Source organism: Pseudophryne corroboree, unplaced genomic scaffold (assembly GCF_028390025.1).
Source record: "Pseudophryne corroboree isolate aPseCor3 unplaced genomic scaffold, aPseCor3.hap2 scaffold_1186, whole genome shotgun sequence".
Lineage (NCBI taxonomy): Eukaryota > Metazoa > Chordata > Amphibia > Anura > Myobatrachidae > Pseudophryne > Pseudophryne corroboree.
Window position 1 is genome coordinate 1 of NW_026967811.1, and position 27,483 is coordinate 27,483.

General features: G+C 35.9%; 8 non-coding genes across 8 annotated transcripts; all 8 read right to left on the reverse strand.

Moving 5' to 3' along the window:
* Positions 1 to 296: 296 nt before the first annotated feature.
* TRNAI-UAU (transfer RNA isoleucine (anticodon UAU)) lies at positions 297 to 389 on the reverse strand. Its single transcript is given in 2 exon segments — positions 297 to 332; positions 352 to 389. It is a non-coding gene; the product is annotated as a tRNA-Ile (tRNA).
* Positions 390 to 3,003: 2,614 nt separating this feature from the next.
* Positions 3,004 to 3,096, reverse strand: TRNAI-UAU (transfer RNA isoleucine (anticodon UAU)). The gene is given in 2 exon segments: positions 3,004 to 3,039; positions 3,059 to 3,096. It is a non-coding gene; the product is annotated as a tRNA-Ile (tRNA).
* An 817-nt stretch (positions 3,097 to 3,913) lies between these two features.
* Positions 3,914 to 4,006, reverse strand: TRNAI-UAU (transfer RNA isoleucine (anticodon UAU)). The gene is given in 2 exon segments: positions 3,914 to 3,949; positions 3,969 to 4,006. It is a non-coding gene; the product is annotated as a tRNA-Ile (tRNA).
* Positions 4,007 to 9,286: 5,280 nt separating this feature from the next.
* Positions 9,287 to 9,379, reverse strand: TRNAI-AAU (transfer RNA isoleucine (anticodon AAU)). Its single transcript is given in 2 exon segments — positions 9,287 to 9,322; positions 9,342 to 9,379. It is a non-coding gene; the product is annotated as a tRNA-Ile (tRNA).
* A 2,591-nt stretch (positions 9,380 to 11,970) lies between these two features.
* Positions 11,971 to 12,063, reverse strand: TRNAI-AAU (transfer RNA isoleucine (anticodon AAU)). Its single transcript is given in 2 exon segments — positions 11,971 to 12,006; positions 12,026 to 12,063. It is a non-coding gene; the product is annotated as a tRNA-Ile (tRNA).
* Positions 12,064 to 15,587: 3,524 nt separating this feature from the next.
* On the reverse strand, positions 15,588 to 15,680 carry TRNAI-UAU (transfer RNA isoleucine (anticodon UAU)). Its single transcript is given in 2 exon segments — positions 15,588 to 15,623; positions 15,643 to 15,680. It is a non-coding gene; the product is annotated as a tRNA-Ile (tRNA).
* A 6,221-nt stretch (positions 15,681 to 21,901) lies between these two features.
* TRNAI-UAU (transfer RNA isoleucine (anticodon UAU)) lies at positions 21,902 to 21,983 on the reverse strand. The gene is given in 2 exon segments: positions 21,902 to 21,937; positions 21,946 to 21,983. It is a non-coding gene; the product is annotated as a tRNA-Ile (tRNA).
* An 815-nt stretch (positions 21,984 to 22,798) lies between these two features.
* TRNAI-UAU (transfer RNA isoleucine (anticodon UAU)) lies at positions 22,799 to 22,891 on the reverse strand. Its single transcript is given in 2 exon segments — positions 22,799 to 22,834; positions 22,854 to 22,891. It is a non-coding gene; the product is annotated as a tRNA-Ile (tRNA).
* Positions 22,892 to 27,483: the final 4,592 nt, after the last annotated feature.

Sequence of the window (27,483 nt, forward strand, 5' to 3'; positions counted from 1 at the left end):
CTATCCAGAGCTGTCAGTATGGATTATCATGCTATATTGCAGAAAATCAATTTGATTCAACTGCTTTACCAACAGTATGTTAATCTTTTCCATTGCTGATTTATTGGCTGACTGAAGGAAGATATGCAGTGCATTTGAACCAAAGCAGATGTGTGCTGACAACTTAAATGCACAATCATGTTTGTGTTTTTTCATTCTTTCTTCCATCCTTTGTAATATCATATTAAATATTAAGGTAGCAGTTTATAATCAATGACTAATGACACAAGAAAAGGAAAAAAAACAGTATACAAAGATGCTCCAGGTGAGGCTTGAACTCACAACCTCAGCATTGCTGAACAGATACTGTCTTATAAGTACCGTGCGCTGACCAATTGCGCCACTGGAGCACTTTGCAGCATTAATTGGTTATGCTAGATGTGGATTTTATTCAATACAATCAGTACAGTCATAAGAATTGAAAAAGAAAATCATTTTTGGTGATGAATGAAGAGCAACAAAGGAACATGCATGCCAGATGGCACTTGAATAAGCTGTCCACTGTGATAGAAAAGGTTTAAAAAACAACAACAACAATGTTATCATAATTAATGTAATATTTTAGCTTCTGTGGTCATTTTTTACAAGCTAAACACTGCAAGACTGTTTTACAGTTGAAGCAAGGATAAAATATCAACTCTAGTGATGAGACACTTGCTGTAATGACTTCCAACTCAGACGGGACTTAAACCCACAACCACTGGCTTAGGAGAAAAGTGCCTTACCCATTATGCCAGTGGTGCTTACTGATGTTCTTATTTAAGACTGTTAGGTTTTTAATAGTCAATTATTTATTTTTGAGGAAAAAGTGAAGCTGTTTACTGTGTTCTTTGCATTACCAAGTCCAGCAAGAAATGTGCTGGTACTATCCAGAGCTGTCAGTATGGATTATCATGCTATATTGCAGAAAATCAATTTGATGCAACTGCTTTACCAACAGTATGTTAATCTTTTCCATTGCTGTTTTGTTGGCTGACTGAAGGAAGATATGCAGTGCATTTGAACCAAAGCAGATGTGTGCTGACAACTTAAATGCACAATCATGTTTGTGTTTTTTCTTTACTTCTTCCATCCTTTGTAATATCATATTAAATATTAAGGTAGCAGTTTATAATCAATGACTAATGACATAAGAAAAGGAAAAAAAAACAGTATACAAAGATGCTCCAGGTGAGGCTTGAACTCACAACCTCGGCATTGCTCAACAGATACTGTCTTATAAGTACCACGTGCTGACCAATTGCGCCACTGGAGCACTTTGCAGCACTAATTGGTTATGCTAGATGTGGATTTTATTCAATACAATCAGTACAGTCATAAGAATTGAAAAAGAAAATCATTTTTGGTGATGAATGATGAGCAACAAAGGAACATGCATGCCAGATGGCACTTGAATAAGCTGTCCACGGTGATAGAAAAGGTTTAAAAAACAACAACAACAATGTTATCATAATTAATGTAATATTTTAGCTTCTGCGGTCATTTTTTACAAGCTAAACACTGCAAGACTGTTTTACAGTTGAAGCAAGGATAAAATATCAACTCTAGTGATGAGACACTGCTGTAATGACTTCCAACTCAGATGGGACTTAAACCCACAACCACTGGCTTAGGAGAACAGTGCCTTATCCATTATGCCAGTGGTGCTTACTGATGTCCTTATTTAAGACTGATAGGTTTTTAATAGTCAATTATTTATTTTTGAATAAAAGTGAAGCTGTTTACTGTGTACTTTGCATTACCAAGTCCAGCAAGGAATGTGCTGGTACTATCCAGAGCTGTCAGTATGGATTATCATGCTATATTGCAGAAAATCAATTTGATGCAACTGCTTTACCAACAGTATGTTAATATTTTCCATTGCTGTTTTGTTGGCTGACTGAAGGAAGATATGCAGTGCATTTGAACCAAAGCAGATGTGTGCTGACAACTTAAATGCACAATCATGTTTGTGTTTTTTCTTTCTTTCTTCCATCCTTTGTAATATCATATTAAATATTAAGGTAGCAGTTTATAATCAATGACTAATGACATAAGAAAAGGAAAAAAAAACAGTATACAAAAATGCTCCAGGTAAGGCCTGGACTCACAACCTCGGCATTGCTCAACTGATACTGTCTTATTAGTACCGCGCGCTGACCAATTGCGCCACTGGAGCACTTTGCAGCATTCATTGGTTATGCTAGATGTGGATTTTATTCAATACAATCAGTACAGTCATAAGAATTGAAAAAGAAAATCATTTTTGGTGATGAATGATAAGCAACAAAGGAACATGCATGCCAGATGGCACTTGAATAAGCTGTCTACGGTGATAGAAAAGGTTTAAAAAACAACAACAACAATGTTATCATAATTAATGTCATATTTTAGCTTCTGTGGTCATTTTTTACAAGCTAAACACTGCAAGACTGTTTTACAGTTGAAGCAAGGATAAAATATCAACTCTAGTGATGAGACACTTGCTGTAATGACTTCCACCCCATATGGGACTTGGACCCCCTGGCTTAGGAGGGCGGTGACTTATCCATTATGCCAGTGGTGCTTACTGATGTTCTTATTTAAGACTGTTAGGTTTTTAATAGTCAATTATTTATTTTTGAGGAAAAAGTGAAGCTGTTTACTGTGTTCTTTGCATTACCAAGTCCAGCAAGAAATGTGCTGGTACTATCCAGAGCTGTCAGTATGGATTATCATGCTATATTGCAGAAAATCAATTTGATGCAACTGCTTTACCAACAGTATGTTAATCTTTTCCATTGCTGTTTTGTTGGCTGACTGAAGGAAGATATGCAGTGCATTTGAACCAAAGCATATGTGTGCTGACAACTTAAATGCACAATCATGTTTGTGTTTTTTCTTTCTTTCTTCCATCCTTTGTAATATCATATTAAATATTAAGGTAGCAGTTTATAATCAATGACTAATGACATAAAAAAAGGAAAAAAAAACATTATACAAAGCTGCTCCAGGTGAGGCTTGAACTCACAACCTCGGCATTGCTCAACAGATACTGTCTTATAAGTACCGTGCGCTGACCAATTGCGCCACTGGAGCACTTTGCAGCCTTAATTGGTTATGCTAGATATGGATTTTATTCAATACAATCAGTACAGTCATAAGAATTGAAAAAGAAAATCATTTTTGGTGATGAATGATGAGCAACAAAGGAACATGCATGCCAGATGGCACTTGAATAAGCTGTCCACTGTGATAGAAAAGGTTTAAAAAACAACAACAACAACAACAATGTTATCATAATTAATGTCATATTTTAGCTTCTGTGGTCATTTTTTACAAGCTAAACACTGCAAGACTGTTTTACAGTTGAAGCAAGGATAAAATATCAACTCTAGTGATGAGACACTTGCTGTAATGACTTCCACCCCATATAGGACTTGGACCCCCTGGCTTAGGAGGGCAGGGACTTATCCATTATGCCAGTGGTGCTTACTGATGTTCTTATTTAAGACTGTTAGGTTTTTAATAGTCAATTATTTATTTTTGAGGAAACAGTGAAGCTGTTTACTGTGTTCTTTGCATTACCAAGTCCAGCAAGAAATAAGCTGGTACTATCCAGAGCTGTCAGTATGGATTATCATGCTACAGTATATTGCAGAAAATCAATTTGATGCAACTGCTTTACCAACAGTATGTTAATCTTTTCCATTGCTGTTTTGTTGGCTGACTGAAGGAAGATATGCAGTGCATTTGAACCAAAGCATATGTGTGCTGACAAATTAAATGCACAATCATGTTTGTGTTTTTTCTTTCTTTCTTCCATCCTTTGTAATATCATATTAAATATTAAGGTAGCAGTTTATAATCAATGACTAATGACATAAAAAAAAAGAAAAAAATCATTATACAAAGCTGCTCCAGGTGAGGCTTGAACTCACAACCTCGGCATTGCTCAACAGATACTGTCTTATAAGTACCGCGCGCTGACCAATTGCGCCACTGGAGCACTTTGCAGCATTAATTGGTTATGCTAGATGTGGATTTTATTCAATACAATCAGTACAGTCATAAGAATTGAAAAAGAAAATCATTTTTGGTGATGAATGATGAGCAACAAAGGAACATGCATGCCAGATGGCACTTGAATAAGCTGTCCACGGTGATATAAAAGGTTTAAAAAACAACAACAACAACAACAATGTTATCATAATTAATGTCATATTTTAGCTTCTGTGGTCATTTTTTACAAGCTAAACACTGCAAGACTGTTTTACAGTTGAAGCAAGGATAAAATATCAACTCTAGTGATGAGATACTTGCTGTAATGACTTCCACCCCATATAGGACTTGGACCCCCTGGCTTAGGAGGGCAGTGACTTATCCATTATGCCAGTGGTGCTTACTGATGTTCTTATTTAAGACTGTTAGGTTTTTAATAGTCAATTATTTATTTTTGAGGAAAAAGTGAAGCTGTTTACTGTGTTCTTTGCATTACCAAGTCCAGCAAGAAATGTGCTGGTACTATCCAGAGCTGTCAGTATGGATTATCATGCTATATTGCAGAAAATCAATTTGATGCAACTGCTTTACCAACAGTATGTTAATCTTTTCCATTGCTGTTTTGTTGGCTGACTGAAGGAAGATATGCAGTGCATTTGAACCAAAGCAGATGTGTGCTGACAACTTAAATGCAGAATCATGTTTGTGTTTTCTCTTTCTTTCTTCCATCCTTTGTAATATCATATTAATATTAAGGTAGCAGTTTATAATCAATGACTAATGACATAAGAAAAGGAAAAAAAACTGTATACAAAGATGCTCCAGGTGAGGCTTGAACTCACAACCTCGGCATTGCTCAACAGATACTGTCTTATAAGTACCGCACGCTGACCAATTGTGTCACTGGAGCACTTTGTAGCATTAATTGGTTATGCTAGATGTGGATTTTATTCAATACAATCAGTACAGTCATAAGAATTGAAAAAGAAAATCATTTTTGGTGATGAATGATGAGCAACAAAGGAACATGCATGCCAGATGGCACTTGAATAAGCTGTCCACGGTGATAGAAAAGGTTTAAAAAACAACAACAACAATGTTATCATAATTAATGTCATATTTTAGATTCTGTGGTCATTTTTTACAAGCTAAACACTGCAAGACTGTTTTACAGTTGAAGCAAGGATAAAATATCAACTCTAGTGATGAGACACTTGCTGTAATGACTTCCAACTCAGACGGGACTTAAACCCACAACCACTGGCTTAGGAGAACAGTGCCTTATCCATTATGCCAGTGGTGCTTACTGATGTCCTTATTTAAGACTGATACGTTTTTAATAGTCAATTATTTATTTTTGAAAAAAAGTGAAGCTGTTTACTGTGTTCTTTGCATTACCAAGTCCAGCAAGAAATGTGCTGGTACTATCCAGAGCTGTCAGTATGGATTATCATGCTATATTGCAGAAAATCAATTTGATGCAACTGCTTTACCAACAGTATGTTAATCTTTTCCATTGCTGTTTTGTTGGCTGACTGAAGGAAGATATGCAGATTTGTGCTGACAACTTAAATGCACAATCATGTTTGTGTTTTTTCATTCTTTCTTCCATCCTTTGTAATATCATATTAAATATTAAGGTAGCAGTTTATAATCAATGATTAATGACATAAGAAAAGGAAAAAAAAACAGTATACAAAGATGCTCCAGGTGAGGCTTGAACTCACAACCTCGGCATTGCTCAACAGATACTGTGTTATAAGTATCGTGCGCTGATCAATTGCGCCACTGGAGCACTTTGCAGCATTGATTGGTTATGCTAGATGTGGATTTTATTCAATACAATCAGTACAGTCATAAGAATTGAAAAAGAAAATCATTTTTGGTGATGAATGATGAGCAACAAAGGAACATGCATGCCAGATGGCACTTGAATAAGCTGTCCACGGTGATAGAAAAGGTTTAAAAAACAACAACAACAATGTTATCATAATTAATGTCATATTTTAGCTTCTGTGGTCATTTTTTACAAGCTAAACACTGCAAGACTGTTTTACAGTTGAAGCAAGGATAAAATATCAACTCTAGTGATGAGACACTTACTGTAATGACTTCCAACTCAGACGGGACTTAAACCCACAACCACTGGCTTAGGAGAACAGTGCCTTACCCATTATGCCAGTGGTGCTTACTGATGTTCTTATTTAAGACTGTTAGTTTTAAAAGTCAATTATTTATTTTTTGAGAAAAAAGTGAAGCTGTTTACTGTGTTCTTTGCATTACCAAGTCCAGCAAGAAATGTGCTGGTACTATCCAGAGCTGTCAGTATGGATTATCATGCTATATTGCAGAAAATCAATTTCATGCAACTGCTTTACCAACAGTATGTAAATCTTTTCCATTGCTGTTTTGTTGGCTGACTGAAGGAAGATATGCAGATGTGTGCTGACAACTTAAATGCACAATCATGTTTGTGTTTTTTCTTTCTTTCTTCCCTCCTTTGTAATATCATATTAAATATTAAGGTAGCAGTTTACAATCAATGACTAACGACATAAGAAAAGAAAAAAAAAACAGTATACAAAGATGCTCCAGGTGAGGCTTGAACTCCCAACCTCAGAATTGCTCAACAGATACTGTTTTATAAGTACCGCACGCTGACCAATTGCACCACTGGAGCACTTTGCAGCATTGATTGGTTATGCTAGATGTGGATTTTATTCAATACAATCAGTACAGTCATAAGAATCTAAAAAGAAAATCATTTTTGGTGATGAATGATGAGCAACAAAGGAACATGCATGCCAGATGGCACTTGAATAAGCTGTCCACGGTGATAAAAAAGGTTTACAAAACAACAACAACAATGTTATCATAATTAATGTCATATTTTAGCTTCTGTGGTCATTTTTTACAAGCTAAACACTGCAAGACTGTTTTACAGTTGAAGTAAGGATAAAATATCAACTCTAGTGATGAGACACTTGCTGTAATGACTTCCACCCCATATGGAACTTGGACCCCCTGGCTTAGGAGGGCAGTGACTTATCCATTATGCCAGTGGTGCTTACTGATGTTCTTATTTAAGACTGTTAGGTTTTTAATAGTCAATTATTTATTTTTGAGGAAAAAGTGAAGCTGTTTACTGTGTTCTTTGCATTACCAAGTCCAGCAAGAAATGTGCTGGTACTATCCAGAGCTGTCAGTATGGATTATCATGCTATATTGCAGAAAATCAATTTGATGCAACTGCTTTACCAACAGTATGTTAATCTTTTCCATTGCTGTTTTGTTGGCTGACTGAAGGAAGATATGCAGTGCATTTGAACCAAAGCAGATGTGTGCTGACAACTTAAATGCACAATCATGTTTGTGTTTTTTCTTTCTTTCTTCCAACCTTTGTAATATCATATTAATATTAAGGTAGCAGTTTATAATCAATGACTAATGACATAAAAAAAGGAAAAAAAACAGTATACAAAGATGCTCCACGTGAGGCTTGAACTCACAACCTCGGCATTGCTCAGCAAATACTGTCTTATTAGTATCGCGCACTGACCAATTGCACCACTGGAGCACTTTGCAGCATTAGTTGGTTATGCTAGATGTGGATTTTATTCAATACAATCAGTACAGTCATAAGAATTGAAAAAGAAAATCATTTTTGGTGATGAATGATGAGCAACAAAGGAACATGCATGCCAGATGGCACTTGAATAAGCTGTCCACGGTGATAGAAAAGGTTTAAAAAACAACAACAACAATGGTATCATAATTAATGTCATATTTTAGCTTCTGTGGTCATTTTTTACAAGCTAAACACTGCAAGACTGTTTTACAGTTGAAGCAAGGATAAAATATCAACTCTAGTGATGAGACACTTGCTGTAATGACTTCCAACTCAGACGGGACTTAAACCCACAACCACTGGCTTAGGAGAACAGTGCCTTATCCATTATGCCAGTGGTGCTTACTGATGTTCTTATTTAAGACTGTTAGGTTTTTAATAGTCAATTATTTATTTTTTGAGGAAAAAGTGAAGCTGTTTACTGTGTTCTTTGCATTACCAAGTCCAGCAAGAAATGTGCTGGTACTATCCAGAGCTGTCAGTATGGATTATCATGCTATATTGCAGAAAATCAATTTGATGCAACTGCTTTACCAACAGTATGTTAATCTTTTCCATTGCTGTTTTGTTGGCTGACTGAAGGAAGATATGCAGTGCATTTGAACCAAAGCAGATGTGTGCTGACAACTTAAATGCACAATCATGTTTGTGTTTTTTCTTTCTTTCTTCCAACCTTTGTAATATCATATTAAATATTAAGGTAGCAGTTTATAATCAATGACTAATGACATAAAAAAAGGAAAAAAAACAGTATACAAAGATGCTCCAGGTGAGGCTTGAACTCACAACCTCGGCATTGCTCAACAAATACTGTCTTATTAGTATCGCGCACTGACCAATTGCACCACTGGAGCACTTTGCAGCATTAGTTGGTTATGCTAGATGTGGATTTTATTCAATACAATCAGTACAGTCATAAGAATTGAAAAAGAAAATCATTTTTGGTGATGAATGATGAGCAACAAAGGAACATGCATGCCAGATGGCACTTAAATAAGCTGTCCACGGTGATAGAAAAGGTTTAAAAAACAACAACAACAATGTTATCATAATTAATGTCATATTTTAGCTTCTGTGGTCATTTTTTACAAGCTAAACACTGCAAGACTGTTTTACAGTTGAAGCAAGGATAACATATCAACTCTAGTGATGAGACACTTGCTGTAATTACTTCCACCCCATATGGGACTTGGACCCCCTGGCTTAGGAGGGCAGTGACTTATCCATTATGCCAGTGGTGCTTACTGATGTTCTTATTTAAGACTGTTAGGTTTTTAATAGTCAATTATTTATTTTTGAGGAAAAAGTGAAGCTGTTTACTGTATTCTTTGCATTACCAAGTCCAGCAAAAAATGTGCTGGTACTATCCAGAGCTGTCAGTATGGATTATCATGCTATATTGCAGAAAATCAATTTGATGCAACTGCTTTACCAACAGTATGTTAATCTTTTCCATTGCTGTTTTGTTGGCTGACTGAAGGAAGATATGCAGTGCATTTGAACCAAAGCAGATGTGTGCTGACAACTTAAATGCACAATCATGTTTGTGTTTTTTCTTTCTTTCTTCCATCCTTTGTAATATCATATTAAATATTAAGGTAGCAGTTTATAATCAATGACTAATGACATAAGAAAAGGAAAAAAAACAATATACAAAGATGCTCCAGGTGAGGCTTGAACTCACAACCTCGGCATTGCTCAACAGATACTGTCTTATTAGTACCGCGCGCTGACCAATTGCGCCACTGGAGCACTTTGCAGCATTAATTGGTTATGCTAGATGTGGATTTTATTCAATACAATCAGTACAGTCATAAGAATTGAAAAAGAAAATCATTTTTGGTGATGAATGATGAGCAACAAAGGAACATGCATGCCAGATGGCACTTGAATAAGCTGTCCACGGTGATAGAAAAGGTTTAAAAAACAAGAACAACAACAATGTTATCATAATTAATGTCATATTTTAGCTTCTGTGGTCATTTTTTTACAAGCTAAACACTGCAAGACTGTTTTACAGTTGAAGCAAGGATAAAATATCAACTCTAGTGATGAGACACTTGCTGTAATGACTTCCACCCCATATAGGACTTGGACCCCCTGGCTTAGGAGGGCAGTGACTTATCCATTATGCCAGTGGTGCTTACTGATGTTCTTATTTAAGACTGTTAGGTTTTTAATAGTCAATTATTTATTTTTGAGGAAAAAGTGAAGCTGTTTACTGTGTTCTTTGCATTACCAAGTCCAGCAAGAAATGTGCTGGTACTATCCAGAGCTGTCAGTATGGATTATCATGCTATATTGCAGAAAATCAATTTGATGCAACTGCTTTACCAACAGTATGTTAATCTTTTCCATTGCTGTTTTGTTGGCTGACTGAAGGAAGATATGCAGTGCATTTGAACCAAAGCAGATGTGTGCTGACAACTTAAATGCAGAATCATGTTTGTGTTTTCTCTTTCTTTCTTCCATCCTTTGTAATATCATATTAATATTAAGGTAGCAGTTTATAATCAATGACTAATGACATAAGAAAAGGAAAAAAAAACAGTATACAAAGATGCTCCAGGTGAGGCTTGAACTCACAACCTCGGCATTGCTCAACAGATACTGTCTTATAAGTACCGCGCGCTGACCAATTGTGTCACTGGAGCACTTTGTAGCATTAATTGGTTATGCTAGATGTGGATTTTATTCAATACAATCAGTACAGTCATAAGAATTGAAAAAGAAAATCATTTTTGGTGATGAATGATGAGCAACAAAGGAACATGCATGCCAGATGGCACTTGAATAAGCTGTCCACGGTGATAGAAAAGGTTTAAAAAACAACAACAACAATGTTATCATAATTAATGTCATATTTTAGATTCTGTGGTCATTTTTTACAAGCTAAACACTGCAAGACTGTTTTACAGTTGAAGCAAGGATAAAATATCAACTCTAGTGATGAGACACTTGCTGTAATGACTTCCAACTCAGACGGGACTTAAACCCACAACCACTGGCTTAGGAGAACAGTGCCTTATCCATTATGCCAGTGGTGCTTACTGATGTCCTTATTTAAGACTGATACGTTTTTAATAGTCAATTATTTATTTTTGAAAAAAAGTGAAGCTGTTTACTGTGTTCTTTGCATTACCAAGTCCAGCAAGAAATGTGCTGGTACTATCCAGAGCTGTCAGTATGGATTATCATGCTATATTGCAGAAAATCAATTTGATGCAACTGCTTTACCAACAGTATGTTAATCTTTTCCATTGCTGTTTTGTTGGCTGACTGAAGGAAGATATGCAGATGTGTGCTGACAACTTAAATGCACAATCATGTTTGTGTTTTTTCATTCTTTCTTCCATCCTTTGTAATATCATATTAAATATTAAGGTAGCAGTTTATAATCAATGATTAATGACATAAGAAAAGGAAAAAAAAACAGTATACAAAGATGCTCCAGGTGAGGCTTGAACTCACAACCTCGGCATTGCTCAACAGATACTGTCTTATAAGTATCGTGCGCTGATCAATTGCGCCACTGGAGCACTTTGCAGCATTCATTGGTTATGCTAGATGTGGATTTTATTCAATACAATCAGTACAGTCATAAGAATTGAAAAAGAAAATCATTTTTGGTGATGAATGATGAGCAACAAAGGAACATGCATGCAAGATGGCACTTGAATAAGCTGTCCACGGTGATAGAAAAGGTTTAAAAAACAACAACAACAACAATGTTATCATAATTAATGTCATATTTTAGCTTCTGTGGTCATTTTTTACAAGCTAAACACTTTTACAAGCTAAAAGACTGTTTTACAGTTGAAGCAAGGATAAAATATCAACTCTAGTGATGAGACACTTACTGTAATGAATTCCAACTCAGACGGGACTTAAACCCACAACCACTGGCATAGGAGAACAGTGCCTTACCCATTATGCCAGTGGTGCTTACTGATGTTCTTATTTAAGACTGTTAGTTTTAAAAGTCAATTATTTATTTTTTGAGAAAAAAGTGAAGCTGTTTACTGTGTTCTTTGCATTACCAAGTCCAGCAAGAAATGTGCTGGTACTATCCAGAGCTGTCAGTATGGATTATCATGCTATATTGCAGAAAATCAATTTCATGCAACTGCTTTACCAACAGTATGTAAATCTTTTCCATTGCTGTTTTGTTGGCTGACTGAAGGAAGATATGCAGATGTGTGCTGACAACTTAAATGCACAATCATGTTTGTGTTTTTTCTTTCTTTCTTCCATCCTTTGTAATATCATATTAAATATTAAGGTAGCAGTTTATAATCAATGACTAATGACATAAGAAAAGGAAAAAAAACAATATACAAAGATGCTCCAGGTGAGGCTTGAACTCACAACCTCGGCATTGCTCAACAGATACTGTCTTATTAGTACCGCGCGCTGACCAATTGCGCCACTGGAGCACTTTGCAGCATTAATTGGTTATGCTAGATGTGGATTTTATTCAATACAATCAGTACAGTCATAAGAATTGAAAAAGAAAATCATTTTTGGTGATGAATGATGAGCAACAAAGGAACATGCATGCCAGATGGCACTTGAATAAGCTGTCCACGGTGATAGAAAAGGTTTAAAAAACAAGAACAACAACAATGTTATCATAATTAATGTCATATTTTAGCTTCTGTGGTCATTTTTTTACAAGCTAAACACTGCAAGACTGTTTTACAGTTGAAGCAAGGATAAAATATCAACTCTAGTGATGAGACACTTGCTGTAATGACTTCCACCCCATATGGGACTTGGACCCCCTGGCTTAGGAGGGCAGTGACTTATCCATTATGCCAGTGGTGCTTACTGATGTTCTTTTTTAAGACTGTTAGGTTTTTAATAGTCAATTATTTATTTTTGAGGAAAAAGTGAAGCTGTTTACTGTGTTCTTTGCATTACCAAGTCCAGCAAGAAATGTGCTGGTACTATCCAGAGCTGTCAGTATGGATTATCATGCTATATTGCAGAAAATCAATTTGATGCAACTTCTTTACCAACAGTATGTTAATCTTTTCCATTGCTGTTTTGTTGGCTGACTGAAGGAAGATATGCAGTGCATTTGAACCAAAGCAGATGTGTGCTGACAACTTAAATGCACAATCATGTTTGTGTTTTTTCATTCTTTCTTCCATCCTTTGTAATATCATATTAAATATTAAGGTAGCAGTTTTTAATCAATGACTAATGACATAAGAAAAGGAAAAAAAACAGTATACAAAGATGCTCCAGGTGAGGCTTGAACTCACAACCTCGGCATTGCTCAACAGATACTGTCTTATAAGTACCGTGCGCTGATAAATTGCGCCACTGGAGCACTTTGCAGCATTTATTGGTTATGCTAGATGTGGATTTTATTCAATACAATCAGTACAGTCATAAGAATTGAAAAAGAAAATCATTTTTGGTGATGAATGATGAGCAACAGAGGAACATGCATGCCAGATGGCACTTGAATAAGCTGTCCACGGTGATAGAAAAGGTTTAAAAAACAACAACAACAATGTTATCATAATTAATGTCATATTTTAGCTTCTGTGGTCATTTTTTACAAGCTAAACACTGCAAGACTATTTTACAGTTGAAGCAAGGATAAAATATCAACTCTAGTGATGAGACACTTGCTGTAATGACTTCCACCCCATATAAAACTTGGACCCCCTGGCTTAGGAGGTCAGTGACTTATCCATTATGCCAGTGGTGCTTACTGATGTTCTTATTTAAGACTGTTAGGTTTTTAATAGTCAATTATTTATTTTTGAGGAAAAAGTGAAGCTGTTAACTGTGTTCTTTGCATTACCAAGTCCAGCAAGAAATGTGCTGGTACTATCCAGAGCTGTCAGTATGGATTATCATGCTATATTGCAGAAAATCAATTTGATGCAACTTCTTTACCAACAGTATGTTAATCTTTTCCATTGCTGTTTTGTTGGCTGACTGAAGGAAGATATGCAGTGCATTTGAACCAAAGCAGATGTGTGCTGTCAACTTAAATGCACAATCATGTTTGTGTTTTTTCTTTCTTTCTTCCATCCTTTGTAATATCATATTAAATATTAAGGTAGCAGTTTATAATCAATGACTAATGACATAAGAAAAGAAAAAAAAGCAGTATACAAAGATGCTCCAGGTGAGGCATGAACTCACAACCTCAGCATTGCTCAACAGATACTGTCTTATAAGTACCGCGTGCTGACCAATTGCGCCACTGGAGCACTTTGCAGCATTAATTGGTTATGCTAGATGTGGATTTTATTCAATACAATCAGTACAGTCATAAGAATTGAAAAAGAAAATCATTTTTGGTGATGAATGATGAGCAACAAAGGAACATGCATGCCAGATGGCACTTGAATAAGCTGTACACGGTGATAGAAAAGGTTTAAAAAACAACAACAACAACAACAACAACAATGTTATCATAATTAATGTCATATTTTAGCTTCTGTGGTCATTTTTTACAAGCTAAACACTGCAAGACTGTTTTACAGTTGAAGCAAGGATAAAATATCAACTCTAGTGATGAGACACTTGCTGTAATGACTTCCACCCCATATGGGACTTGGACCCCCTGGCTTAGGAGGGCAGTGACTTATCCATTATGCCAGTGGTGCTTACTGATGTTCTTATTTAAGACTGTTAGGATTTTAATAGTCAATTATTTATTTTTGAGGAAAAAGTGAAGCTGTTTACTGTGTTCTTTGCATTACCAAGTCCAGCAAGAAATGTGCTGGTACTATCCAGAGCTGTCAGTATGGATTATCATGCTATATTGCAGAAAATCAATTTGATGCAACTGCTTTACCAACAGTATGTTAATCTTTACCATTGCTGTTTTGTTGGCTGACTGAAGGAAGATATGCAGATGTGCGCTGACAACTTAAGTGCACAATCATGTTTGTGTTTTTTCTTTCTTTCTTCCCTCCTTTGTAATATCATATTAAATATTAAGGTAGCAGTTTATAATCAATGACTAATGACATAAGAAAAGAAAAAAAAACAGTATACAAAGATGCTCCAGGTGAGGCTTGAACTCCCAACCTCAGCATTGCTCAACAGATACTGACTTATAAGTACCGCACGCTGACCAATTGCACCACTGGAGCACTTTGCAGCATTGATTGGTTATGCTAGATGTGGATTTTATTCAATACAATCAGTACAGTCATAAGAATCTAAAAAGAAAATCATTTTTTGTGATGAATGATGAGCAACAAAGGAACATGCATGCCAGATGGCACTTGAATAAGCTGTCACGGTGATAAAAAAGGTTTAAAAAACAACAACAACAACAACAACAACAACAACAACAACAATGTTATCATAATTAATGTCATATTTTAGCTTCTGTGGTCATTTTTTACAAGCTAATCACTGCAAGACTGTTTTACAGTTGAAGCAAGGATAAAATATCAACTCTAGTGATGAGACACTTGCTGTAATGACTTCCAACTCAGACGGGACTTAAACCCACAACCACTGGCTTAGGAGAACAGTGCATTGTCCATTATGCCAGTGGTGCTTACTGATGTCCTTATTTAAGACTGATAGGTTTTTAATAGTCAATTATTTATTTTTGAAAAAAAGTGAAGCTGTTTACTGTGTTCTTTGCATTACCAAGTCCAGCAAGAAATGTGCTGGTACTATCCAGAGCTGTCAGTATGGATTATTATGCTATATTGCAGAAAATCAATTTGATGCAACTGCTTTACCAACAGTATGTTAATCTTTTCCATTGCTGTTTTGTTGGCTGACTAAAGGAAGATATGCAGTGCATTTGAACCAAAGCAGATGTGTGCTGACAACTTAAATGCACAATCATGTTTGTGTTTTTTCATTCTTTCTTCCATCCTTTGTAATATCATATTAAATATTAAGGTAGCAGTTTATAATCAATGACTAATGACATAAGAAAAGGAAAAAAAACAGTATACAAAGATGCTCCAGGTGAGGCTTGAACTCACAACCTCGGCATTGCTCAACAGATACTGTCTTATAAGTACCGTGCGCTGATCAATTGCGCCACTGGAGCACTTTGCAGCATTAATTGGTTATGCTAGATGTGGATTTTATTCAATACAATCAGTACAGTCATAAGAATTGAAAAAGAAAATCATTTTTGGTGATGAATGATGAGCAACAGAGTAACATGCATGCCAGATGGCACTTGAATAAGCTGTCCACGGTGATAGAAAAGGTTTAAAAAACAACAACAACAACAACAATGTTATCATAATTAATGTCATATTTTAGCTTCTGTGGTCATTTTTTACAAGCTAAACACTGCAAGACTATTTTACAGTTGAAGCAAGGATAAAATATCAACTCTAGTGATGAGACACTTGCTGTAATGACTTCCACCCCATATAAAACTTGGACCCCCTGGCTTAGGAGGGCAGTGACTTATCCATTATGCCAGTGGTGCTTACTGATGTTCTTATTTAAGACTGTTAGGTTTTTAATAGTCAATTATTTATTTTTGAGGAAAAAGTGAAGCTGTTTACTGTGTTCTTTGCATTACCAAGTCCAGCAAGAAATGTGCTAGTACTATCCAGAGCTGTCAGTATGGATTATCATGCTATATTGCAGAAAATCAATTTGATGCAACTGCTTTACCAACAGTATGTTAATCTTTTCCATTGCTGTTTTGTTGGCTGACTGAAGGAAGATATGCAGTGCATTTGAACCAAAGCAGATGTGTGCTGTCAACTTAAATGCACAATCATGTTTGTGTTTTTTCTTTCTTTCTTCCATCCTTTGTAATATCATATTAAATATTAAGGTAGCAGTTTATAATCAATGACTAATGACATAAGAAAAGAAAAAAAAACAGTAGACAAAGATACTCCAGGTGAGGCATGAACTCACAACCTCGGCATTGCTCAACAGATACTGTCTTATAAGTACCGCGTGCTGACCAATTGCGCCACTGGAGCACTTTGCAGCATTCATTGGTTATGCTAGATGTGGATTTTATTCAATACAATCAGTACAGTCATAAGAATTGAAAAAGAAAATCATTTTTGGTGATGAATGATGAGCAACAAAGGAACATGCATGCCAGATGGCACTTGAATAAGCTGTCCACGGTGATAGAAAAGGTTTAAAAAACAACAACAACAACAACAACAACAATGTTATCATAATTAATGTCATATTTTAGCTTCTGTGGTCATTTTTTACAAGCTAAACACTGCAAGACTGTTTTACAGTTGAAGCAAGGATAAAATATCAACTCTAGTGATGAGACACTTGCTGTAATGACTTCCACCCCATATGGGACTTGGACCCCCTGGCTTAGGAGGGCAGTGACTTATCCATTATGCCAGTGGTGCTTACTGATGTTCTTATTTAAGACTGTTAGGATTTTAATAGTCAATTATTTATTTTTGAGGAAAAAGTGAAGCTGTTTACTGTGTTCTTTGCATTACCAAGTCCAGCAAGAAATGTGCTGGTACTAACCAGAGCTGTCAGTATGGATTATCATGCTATATTGCAGAAAATCAATTTGATGCAACTGCTTTACCAACAGTATGTTAATCTTTACCATTGCTGTTTTGTTGGCTGACTGAAGGAAGATATGCAGATGTGTGCTGACAACTTAAGTGCACAATCATGTTTGTGTTTTTTCTTTATTTCTTCCCTCCTTTGTAATATCATATTAAATATTAAGGTAGCAGTTTATAATCAATGACTAATGACATAAGAAAAGAAAAAAAAACAGTATACAAAGATGCTCCAGGTGAGGCTTGAACTCCCAACCTCGGCATTGCTCAACAGATACTGTCTTATAAGTACCGCACGCTGACCAATTGCACCACTGGAGCACTTTGCAGCATTGATTGGTTATGCTAGATGTGGATTTTATTCAATACAATCAGTACAGTCATAAGAATCTAAAAAGAAAATCATTTTTTGTGATGAATGATGAGCAACAAAGGAACATGCATGCCAGATGGCACTTGAATAAGCTGTCCACGGTGATAAAAAAGGTTTAAAAAACAACAACAACAACAACAACAACAATGTTATCATAATTAATGTCATATTTTAGCTTCTGTGGTCATTTTTTACAAGCTAAACACTGCAAGACTGTTTTACAGTTGAAGCAAGGATAAAATATCAACTCTAGTGATGAGACACTGCTGTAATGACTTCCAACTCAGATGGGACTTAAACCCACAACCACTGGCTTAGGAGAACAGTGCCTTATCCATTATGCCAGTGGTGCTTACTGATGTCCTTATTTAAGACTGATAGGTTTTTAATAGTCAATTATTTATTTTTGAAAAAAAGTGAAGCTGTTTACTGTGTTCTTTGCATTACCAAGTCCAGCAAGGAATGTGCTGGTACTATCCAGAGCTGTCAGTATGGATTATCATGCTATATTGCAGAAAATCAATTTGATGCAACTGCTTTACCAACAGTATGTTAATCTTTTCCATTGCTGTTTTGTTGGCTGACTGAAGGAAGATATGCAGTGCATTTGAACAAAAGCAGATGTGTGCTGACAACTTAAATGCACAATCATGTTTGTGTTTTTTCTTTCTTTCTTCCATCCTTTGTAATATCATATTAAATATTAAGGTAGCAGTTTATAATCAATGACTAATGACATAAGAAAAGGAAAAAAAAACAGTATACAAATATGCTCCAGGTAAGGCCTGGACTCACAACCTCGGCATTGCTCAACTGATACTGTCTTATTAGTACCGCGCGCTGACCAATTGCGCCACTGGAGCACTTTGCAGCATTCATTGGTTATGCTAGATGTGGATTTTATTCAATACAATCAGTACAGTCATAAGAATTGAAAAAGAAAATCATTTTTGGTGATGAATGATGAGCAACAAAGGAACATGCATGCCAGATGGCACTTGAATAAGCTGTCTACGGTGATAGAAAAGGTTTAAAAAACAACAACAACAATGTTATCATAATTAATGTCATATTTTAGCTTCTGTGGTCATTTTTTACAAGCTAAACACTGCAAGACTGTTTTACAGTTGAAGCAAGGATAAAATATCAACTCTAGTGATGAGACACTTGCTGTAATTACTTCCACCCCATATGGGACTTGGACCCCCTGGCTTAGGAGGGCGGTGACTTATCCATTATGCCAGTGGTGCTTACTGATGTTCTTATTTAAGACTGTTAGGTTTTTAATAGTCAATTATTTATTTTTGAGGAAAAAGTGAAGCTGTTTACTGTGTTCTTTGCATTACCAAGTCCAGCAAGAAATGTGCTGGTACTATCCAGAGCTGTCAGTATGGATTATCATGCTATATTGCAGAAAATCAATTTGATGCAACTGCTTTACCAACAGTATGTTAATCTTTTCCATTGCTGTTTTGTTGGCTGACTGAAGGAAGATACGCAGTGCATTTGAACCAAAGCATATGTGTGCTGACAACTTAAATGCACAATCATGTTTGTGTTTTTTCTTTCTTTCTTCCATCCTTTGTAATATCATATTAAATATTAAGGTAGCAGTTTATAATCAATGACTAATGACATAAAAAAAGGAAAAAAAAACATTATACAAAGCTGCTCCAGGTGAGGCTTCAACTCACAACCTCGGCATTGCTCAACAGATACTGTCTTATAAGCACCGTGCGCTGACCAATTGCGCCACTGGAGCACTTTGCAGCATTAATTGGTTATGCTAGATATGGATTTTATTCAATACAATCAGTACAGTCATAAGAATTGAAAAAGAAAATCATTTTTGGTGATGAATGATGAGCAACAAAGGAACATGCATGCCAGATGGCACTTGAATAAGCTGTCCACTGTGATAGAAAAGGTTTAAAAAACAACAACAACAACAATGTTATCATAATTAATGTCATATTTTAGCTTCTGTGGTCATTTTTTACAAGCTAAACACTGCAAGACTGTTTTACAGTTGAAGCAAGGATAAAATATAAACTCTAGTGATGAGACACTTGCTGTAATGACTTCCACCCCATATAGGACTTGGACCCCCTGGCTTAGGAGGGCAGGGACTTATCCATTATGCCAGTGGTGCTTACTGATGTACTTATTTAAGACTGTTAGGTTTTTAATAGTCAATTATTTATTTTTGAGGAAAAAGTGAAGCTGTTTACTGTGTTCTTTGCATTACCAAGTCCAGCAAGAAATGTGCTGGTACTATCCAGAGCTGTCAGTATGGATTATTATGCTATATTGCAGAAAATCAATTTGATGCAACTGCTTTACCAACAGTATGTTAATCTTTTCCATTGCTGTTTTGTTGGCCTACTGAAGGAAGATATGCAGTGCATTTGAACCAAAGCAGATGTGTGCTGACAACTTAAATGCACAATCATGTTTGTGTTTTCTCTTTCTTTCTTCCATCCTTTGTAATATCATATTAATATTAAGGTAGCAGTTTATAATCAATGACTAATGACATAAGAAAAGGAAAAAAAAACAGTATACAAAGATTCTCCAGGTGAGGCTTGAACTCACAACCTCGGCATTGCTCAACAGATACTGTCTTATAAGTACCGTGCGCTGACCAATTGTGTCACTGGAGCACTTTGCAGCATTAATTGGTTATGCTAGATGTGGATTTTATTCAATACAATCAGTACAGTCATAAGAATTGAAAAAGAAAATCATTTTTGGTGATGAATGATGAGCAACAAAGGAACATGCATGCCAGATGGCACTTGAATAAGCTGTCCACGGTGATAGAAAAGGTTTAAAAAACAACAACAACAATGTTATCATAATTAATGTCATATTTTAGATTCTGTGGTCATTTTTTACAAGCTAAACACTGCAAGACTGTTTTACAGTTGAAGCAAGGAAAAAACATCAACTCTAGTGATGAGACACTTGCTGTAATGACTTCCAACTCAGACGGGACTTAAACCCACAACCACTGGCTTAGGAGAACAGTGCCTTATCCATTATGCCAGTGGTGCTTACTGATGTCCTTATTTAAGACTGATAGGTTTTTAATAGTCAATTATTTATTTTTGAAAAAAAGTGAAGCTGTTTACTGTGTTCTTTGCATTACCAAGTCCAGCAAGGAATGTGCTGGTACTATCCAGAGCTGTCAGTATGGATTATCATGCTATATTGCAGAAAATCAATTTGATGCAACTGCTTTACCAACAGTATGTTAATCTTTTCCATTGCTGTTTTGTTGGCTGACTGAAGGAAGATATGCAGTGCATTTGAACAAAAGCAGATGTGTGCTGACAACTTAAATGCACAATCATGTTTGTGTTTTTTCTTTCTTTCTTCCATCCTTTGTAATATCATATTAAATATTAAGGTAGCAGTTTATAATCAATGACTAATGACATAAGAAAAGGAAAAAAAAAACAGTATACAAATATGCTCCAGGTAAGGCCTGGACTCACAACCTCGGCATTGCTCAACTGATACTGTCTTATTAGTACCGCGCGCTGACCAATTGCGCCACTGGAGCACTTTGCAGCATTCATTGGTTATGCTAGATGTGGATTTTATTCAATACAATCAGTACAGTCATAAGAATTGAAATAGAAAATCATTTTTGGTGATGAATGATGAGCAACAAAGGAACATGCATGCCAGATGGCACTTGAATAAGCTGTCTACGGTGATAGAAAAGGTTTAAAAAACAACAACAACAATGTTATCATAATTAATGTCATATTTTAGCTTCTGTGGTCATTTTTTACAAGCTAAACACTGCAAGACTGTTTTACAGTTGAAGCAAGGATAAAATATCAACTCTAGTGATGAGACACTTGCTGTAATTACTTCCACCCCATATGGGACTTGGACCCCCTGGCTTAGGAGGACGGTGACTTATCCATTATGCCAGTGGTGCTTACTGATGTTCTTATTTAAGACTGTTAGGTTTTTAATAGTCAATTATTTATTTTTGAGGAAAAAGTGAAGCTGTTTACTGTGTTCTTTGCATTACCAAGTCCAGCAAGAAATGTGCTGGTACTATCCAGAGCTGTCAGTATGGATTATCATGCTATATTGCAGAAAATCAATTTGATGCAACTGCTTTACCAACAGTATGTTAATCTTTTCCATTGCTGTTTTGTTGGCTGACTGAAGGAAGATACGCAGTGCATTTGAACCAAAGCATATGTGTGCTGACAACTTAAATGCACAATCATGTTTGTGTTTTTTCATTCTTTCTTCCATCCTTTGTAATATCATATTAAATATTAAGGTAGCAGTTTATAATCAATGACTAATGACATAAAAAAAGGAAAAAAAAACATTATACAAAGCTGCTCCAGGTGAGGCTTGAACTCACAACCTCGGCATTGCTGTCTTATAAGCACCGTGCGCTGACCAATTGCGCCACTGGAGCACTTTGCAGCATTAATTGGTTATGCTAGATATGGATTTTATTCAATACAATCAGTATAGTCATAAGAATTGAAAAAGAAAATCATTTTTGATGATGAATGATGAGCAACAAAGGAACATGCATGCCAGATGGCACTTGAATAAGCTGTCCACTGTGATAGAAAACGTTTAAAAAACAACAACAACAACAATGTTATCATAATTAATGTCATATTTTAGCTTCTGTGGTCATTTTTTACAAGCTAAACACTGCAAGACTGTTTTACAGTTGAAGCAAGGATAAAATATAAACTCTAGTGATGAGACACTTGCTGTAATGACTTCCACCCCATATAGGACTTGGACCCCCTGGCTTAGGAGGGCAGGGACTTATCCATTATGCCAGTGGTGCTTACTGATGTTCTTATTTAAGACTGTTAGGTTTTTAATAGTCAATTATTTATTTTTGAGGAAACAGTGAAGCTGTTTACTGTGTTCTTTGCATTACCAAGTCCAGCAAGAAATGTGCTGGTACTATCCAGAGCTGTCAGTATGGATTATCATGCTACAGTATATTGCAGAAAATCAATTTGATGCAACTGCTTTACCAACAGTATGTTAATCTTTTCCATTGCTGTTTTGTTGGCTGACTGAAGGAAGATATGCAGTGCATTTGAACCAAAGCATATGTGTGCTGACAACTTAAATGCACAATCATGTTTGTGTTTTTTCTTTCTTTCTTCCATCCTTTGTAATATCATATTAAATATTAAGGTAGCAGTTTATAATCAATGACTAATGACATAAAAAAAAGGAAAAAAAATCATTATACAAAGCTGCTCCAGGTGAGGCTTGAACTCACAACCTCGGCATTGCTCAACAGATACTGTCTTATAAGTACCGCGCGCTGACCAATTGCGCCACTGGAGCACTTTGCAGCGTTAATTGGTTATGCTAGATGTGGATTTTATTCAATACAATCAGTACAGTCATAAGAATTGAAAAAGAAAATCATTTTTGGTGATGAATGATGAGCAACAAAGGAACATGCATGCCAGATGGCACTTGAATAAGCTGTCCACTGTGATAGAAAAGGTTTAAAAAACAACAACAACAACAACAACAACAACAACAACAATGTTATCATAATTAATGTCATATTTTAGCTTCTGTGGTCATTTTTTACAAGCTAAACACTGCAAGACTGTTTTACAGTTGAAGCAAGGATAAAATATCAACTCTAGTGATGAGACACTTGCTGTAATGACTTCCACCCCATATAGGACTTGGACCCCCTGGCTTAGGAGGGCAGTGACTTATCCATTATGCCAGTGGTGCTTACTGATGTTCTTATTTAAGACTGTTAGGTTTTTAATAGTCAATTATTTATTTTTGAGGAAAAAGTGAAGCTGTTTACTGTGTTCTTTGCATTACCAAGTCCAGCAAGAAATGTGCTGGTACTATCCAGAGCTGTCAGTATGGATTATTATGCTATATTGCAGAAAATCAATTTGATGCAACTGCTTTACCAACAGTATGTTAATCTTTTCCATTGCTGCTTTGTTGGCCTACTGAAGGAAGATATGCAGTGCATTTGAACCAAAGCAGATGTGTGCTGACAACTTAAATGCACAATCATGTTTGTGTTTTCTCTTTCTTTCTTCCATCCTTTGTAATATCATATTAATATTAAGGTAGCAGTTTATAATCAATGACTAATGACATAAGAAAAGGAAAAAAAAACAGTATACAAAGATTCTCCAGGTGAGGCTTGAACTCACAACCTCGGCATTGCTCAACAGATACTGTCTTATAAGTACCGCGCGCTGACCAATTGTGTCACTGGAGCACTTTGCAGCATTAATTGGTTATGCTAGATGTGGATTTTATTCAATACAATCAGTACAGTCATAAGAATTGAAAAAGAAAATCATTTTTGGTGATGAATGATGAGCAACAAAGGAACATGCATGCCAGATGGCACTTGAATAAGCTGTCCACGGTGATAGAAAAGGTTTAAAAAACAACAACAACAATGTTATCATAATTAATGTCATATTTTAGATTCTGTGGTCATTTTTTACAAGCTAAACACTGCAAGACTGTTTTACAGTTGAAGCAAGGATAAAACATCAACTCTAGTGATGAGACACTTGCTGTAATGACTTCCAACTCAGACGGGACTTAAACCCACAACCACTGGCTTAGGAGAACAGTGCCTTATCCATTATGCCAGTGGTGCTTACTGATGTCCTTATTTAAGACTGATACGTTTTTAATAGTCAATTATTTATTTTTGAAAAAAAGTGAAGCTGTTTACTGTGTTCTTTGCATTACCAAGTCCAGCAAGAAATGTGCTGGTACTATCCAGAGCTGTCAGTATGGATTATCATGCTATATTGCAGAAAATCAATTTGATGCAACTGCTTTACCAACAGTATGTTAATCTTTTCCATTGCTGTTTTGTTGGCTGACTGAAGGAAGATATGCAGATGTGTGCTGACAACTTAAATGCACAATCATGTTTGTGTTTTTTCATTCTTTCTTCCATCCTTTGTAATATCATATTAAATATTAAGGTAGCAGTTTATAATCAATGATTAATGACATAAGAAAAGGAAAAAAAAACAGTATACAAAGATGCTCCAGGTGAGGCTTGAACTCACAACCTCGGCATTGCTCAACAGATACTGTTTTATAAGTACCGTGCGCTGATCAATTACGCCACTGGAGCACTTTGCAGCATTGATTGGTTATGCTAGATGTGGATTTTATTCAATACAATCAGTACAGTCATAAGAATTGAAAAAGAAAATCATTTTTGGTGATGAATGATGAGCAACAAAGGAACATGCATGCCAGATGGCACTTGAATAAGCTGTCCACGGTGATAGAAAAGGTTTAAAAAACAACAACAACAATGTTATCATAATTAATGTCATATTTTAGCTTCTGTGGTCATTTTTTACAAGCTAAATACTGCAAGACTGTTTTACAGTTGAAGCAAGGATAAAATATCAACTCTAGTGATGAGACACTTACTGTAATGACTTCCAACTCAGACGGGACTTAAACCCACAACCACTGGCTTAGGAGAACAGTGCTTTACCCATTATGCCAGTGGTGCTTACTGATGTTCTTATTTAAGACTGTTAGGTTTTTAATAGTCAATTATTTATTTTTTGAGAAAAAAGTGAAGCTGTTTACTGTGTTCTTTGCATTACCAAGTCCAGCAAGAAATGTGCTGGTACTATCCAGAGCTGTCAGTATGGATTATCATGCTATATTGCAGAAAATCAATTTCATGCAACTGCTTTACCAACAGTATGTAAATCTTTTCCATTGCTGTTTTGTTGGCTTACTGAAGGAAGATATGCAGATGTGTGCTGACAACTTAAATGCACAATCATGTTTGTGTTTTTACTTTCTTTCTTCCCTCCTTTGTAATATCATATTAAATATTAAGGTAGCAGTTTACAATCAATGACTAAGGACATAAGAAAAGAAAAAAAAAACAGTATACAAAGATGCTCCAGATGAGGCTTGAACTCCCAACCTCAGAATTGCTCAACAGATACTGTCTTATAAGTACCGCACGCTGACAAATTGCACCACTGGAGCACTTTGCAGCATTGATTGGTTATGCTAGATGTGGATTTTATTCAATACCATCAGTACAGTCATAAGAATCTAAAAAGAAAATCATTTTTGGTGATGAATGATGAGCAACAAAGGAACATGCATGCCAGATGGCACTTGAATAAGCTGTCCACGGTGATAAAAAAAGGTTTACAAAACAACAACAACAATGTTATCATAATTAATGTCATATTTTAGCTTCTGTGGTCATTTTTTACAAGCTAAACACTGCAAGACTGTTTTACAGTTGAAGCAAGGATAAAATATCAACTCTAGTGATGAGACACTTGCTGTAATGACTTCCACCCCATATGGAACTTGGACCCCCTGGCTTAGGAGGGCAGTGACTTATCCATTATGCCAGTGGTGCTTACTGATGTTCTTATTTAAGACTGTTAGGTTTTTAATAGTCAATTATTTATTTTTGAGGAAAAAGTGAAGCTGTTTACTGTGTTCTTTGCATTACCAAGTCCAGCAAGAAATGTGCTGGTACTATCCAGAGCTGTCAGTATGGATTATCATGCTATATTGCAGAAAATCAATTTGATGCAACTGCTTTACCAACAGTATGTTAATCTTTTCCATTGCTGTTTTGTTGGCTGACTGAAGGAAGATATGCAGTGCATTTGAACCAAAGCAGATGTGTGCTGACAACTTAAATGCACAATCATGTTTGTGTTTTTTCATTCTTTCTTCCATCCTTTGTAATATCATATTAAATATTAAGGTAGCAGTTTATAATCAATGACTAATGACATAAGAAAAGGAAAAAAACAGTATACAAAGATGCTCCAGGTGAGGTTTGAACTCACAACCTCGGCATTGCTCAACAGATACTGTCTTATAAGTACCGTGCGCTGATCAATTACGCCACTGGAGCACTTTGCAGCATTAATTGGTTATGCTAGATGTGGATTTTATTCAATACAATCAGTACAGTCATAAGAATTGAAAAAGAAAATCATTTTTGGTGATGAATGATGAGCAACAAAGGAACATGCATGCCAGATGGCACTTGAATAAGCTGTCCACGGTGATAGAAAAGGTTTAAAAAACAACAACAACAACAATGGTATCATAATTAATGTCATATTTTAGCTTCTGTGGTCATTTTTTACAAGCTAAACACTGCAAGACTGTTTTACAGTTGAAGCAAGGATAAAATATCAACTCTAGTGATGAGACACTTGCTGTAATGACTTCCACCCCATATAAAACTTGGACCCCCTGGCTTAGGAGGGCAGTGACTTATCCATTATGCCAGTGGTGCTTACTGATGTTCTTATTTAAGACTGTTAGGTTTTTAATAGTCAATTATTTATTTTTGAGGAAAAAGTGAAACTGTTTACTGTGTTCTTTGCATTACCAAGTCCAGCAAGAAATGTGCTAGTACTATCCAGAGCTGTCAGTATGGATTATCATGCTATATTGCAGAAAATCAATTTGATGCAACTGCTTTACCAACAGTATGTTAATCTTTTCCATTGCTGTTTTGTTGGCTGACTGAAGGAAGATATGCAGTGCATTTGAACCAAAGCAGATGTGTGCTGTCAACTTAAATGCACAATCATGTTTGTGTTTTTTCTTTCTTTCTTCCATCCTTTGTAATATCATATTAAATATTAAGGTAGCAGTTTATAATCAATGACTAATGACATAAGAAAAGAAAAAAAAACAGTATACAAAGATGCTCCAGGTGAGGCATGAACTCACAACCTCGGCATTGCTCAACAGATACTGTCTTATAAGTACCGCGTGCTGACCAATTGCGCCACTGGAGCACTTTGCAGCATTAATTGGTTATGCTAGATGTGGATTTTATTCAATACAATCAGTACAGTCATAAGAATTGAAAAAGAAAATCATTTTTGGTGATGAATGAT